This window comes from Rhagoletis pomonella, unplaced genomic scaffold (assembly GCF_013731165.1).
Source record: "Rhagoletis pomonella isolate Grant_MI unplaced genomic scaffold, Rhpom_1.0 Rhpom_scaffold_00005, whole genome shotgun sequence".
NCBI classification, from domain to species: domain Eukaryota; kingdom Metazoa; phylum Arthropoda; class Insecta; order Diptera; family Tephritidae; genus Rhagoletis; species Rhagoletis pomonella.
The window spans coordinates 60,695,120-60,697,569 of NW_023458559.1; positions in this window are offsets into that span (position 1 = coordinate 60,695,120).

The window sequence follows — 2,450 nt, forward strand, 5'->3', positions numbered from 1 at the left end:
TTTTTAGTGAAGGTGTATTTTAATATATCCTACCAAAATCTGTGAAAAACGTAGTTTCGAAAAAAAATTTGTATGTAGATAGGCAACAATGCCTAGTCCCTCTTTCAGTGGCCACCCTACTCAATGGCGCCTGCATAATCTTAGAAAATGACACCTTGATACTTAATGCTATTGGCACTGTGTGCGTAGATCTTATAATATACATTTTTCCCGCTTTAATTAGCTTCTTAGCAAGAGTATTTGCCTCCTCCGGCTGAGACCAGAGTCCTTTTTGGTTGCAGAGGTGGCACGAAGCATTGAAAGCAGAGAAGTGTGTAACCCACCCATACCTGGTAAGAGTTCCTTATAGTCTGTGATTGTTTGGATATCTTCATAATTTTGGCTCAGAGCCAAGTTTGACCATTTCGACGTCCAAAGACACTGCCTAACTATATGGATGGTTTTTACTGCTTCCATCCATTGCGGTGACGGTCTTATTTGGTCTACTTATCTAATTGGTCATCATTACCTCCAGCGTTGGTCAGAGGATTTATATAAAAAATTATATGCAAATTTCGAAACTAAAGAGATACGGTTGGTTGGTAGAAGCGTCACCTGAGCACTTTCCCAGTACCCAATCAGTACTTATCGTACCATTTTCATACGCTTCCTTTGAGATCCTTAATTTTTTTTCCTGCTTCCACGATTCGGTTTCGTTAAACCATTTGAATTTTTCGATGAATCTATTTAGGATAGTAAATAGTGATGCATTTGGAGATCTCCTTAAGATTGTGTACGATCGTTTCCTTACTTCCCGCAAGAGCACAGCTACGGCACCGAGGGTTGTACGGAAGGCCGATTTTAGCTGCATGTTCTCCAATGGGCCAATGTCCAGTTGTCGTGGCTGTTAACTTGACTATATCTTTCCTCGCCCTATTTAGTAGTTCGTTTGTCTTTGCTTTGTCATAATGCGGCCATATGTTCCTCGCAGTTTGGCAGGTTTGAAGGTTGTTCCGACTTGCCTCAGCCATACCTACGAATAGCAAATACAGTTCGCTTTTGATGAGTCAGAGGGGTCAGTTTATTTTCTTTATTTCAGATACATCAAGAGATGCTCCGGCCTAAGCCAACTTGTCAGCCCTCTCATTTCCGTGTATGTTCCTATGGCCGGGAACCCAGATGAGGGAGATGTCTATTAACTCGGCCGTCGAGCTTAACGCACATCTGCAATATCTGACTGTGCTGGACTTTGTTACGGGTGATGAAAGTGCTAGAAGTGCCACCTGGATATCTAAGAAGATGTACGCTATTCGCACTCCTACGCCGTTCCTCTCTAGAAGACATAGTGAAAAAGTTGCGGGGTTACGTGTTAGCTTATTTCATGTATAGAACCCATACAAAAAATTTTAAGCCAACCGAAAGTGTGACACCAAATTTGGTGTCCGATATGAAAAAGAATGTCTCATATGTACATATTTTTTAAATTTTTGCAAAGATTAATGACTGTTTTTTAGTACATCTGCATTAATTAAGCATTTTCTTAAAAAAAAATCTATTTTGAGGGGTACTTTGTGACTAGCTAAAACTGTTGAAATGATATCATTATTTTCAAAATCAGTGCAACGAAGCAAAGCCTTTATAATGTTGCCAAAATTTTATGTAAATATATAGCATCGAAGATGTCGAATATTTTAAGAAACCACGTTGGGGGTAAACATATTAATTGTCAGGCATTTGCGAAACAAATTTGTGGTAGCACAAGAAATGCGATGAGTGCGAAAAGCCAACTTTTTTTTAGTGTGCAAGAAGAAAATATTTACATAGAGAAATATATCGTCGTTTAAAGTACAAAACCGCGTATCGTCATTCTGCAAAACCGCGTAACTGACATTGGCTGCCAAAAATTGGATTTGCTCACACAAACTCTTGGCTTAATCCCTTGTTCATTCGCCCTGAAATATACTAGCCAGAAATGCTTTATAGAAAAAAAGACAACCATTTTGCAGTATGAGTGTTTTTACTCTCTAGAAAGTAATTTATGCAACCTCACATACGCGGTTTGCATAATTTTGATACGCGGTTTTGTACTTTAAACGACGATATGTACATATGTATAAATGCATATAAGCACATATGCATGTGCAAAAGGAAGAAGAAGAAAAAATTATCATTATTTATAAACATTTACGTACACTACCATCTCAACTGTAGTGAAATTCACAAGAAATTATATTAGACATGAGCACACTGCCTGCCGCCAACGCCAAGAACCTGCGAGACTGCGGGTCGTATTTGCGCCGGTCGCGCGACTTTGTCAGCTGTCTTCAGCATCAACTTGGCTGCCTAATTGTCGATTTCAACAGCGGGTTGCTTGGCGGTTGTCACTGCCAAGAACGCTCAGCGTCATCATAACAGTGGAAAGTAATGAAATTTTCCGTTAGTCTTTTTTCGATTTTGCTTACAAATTCGAC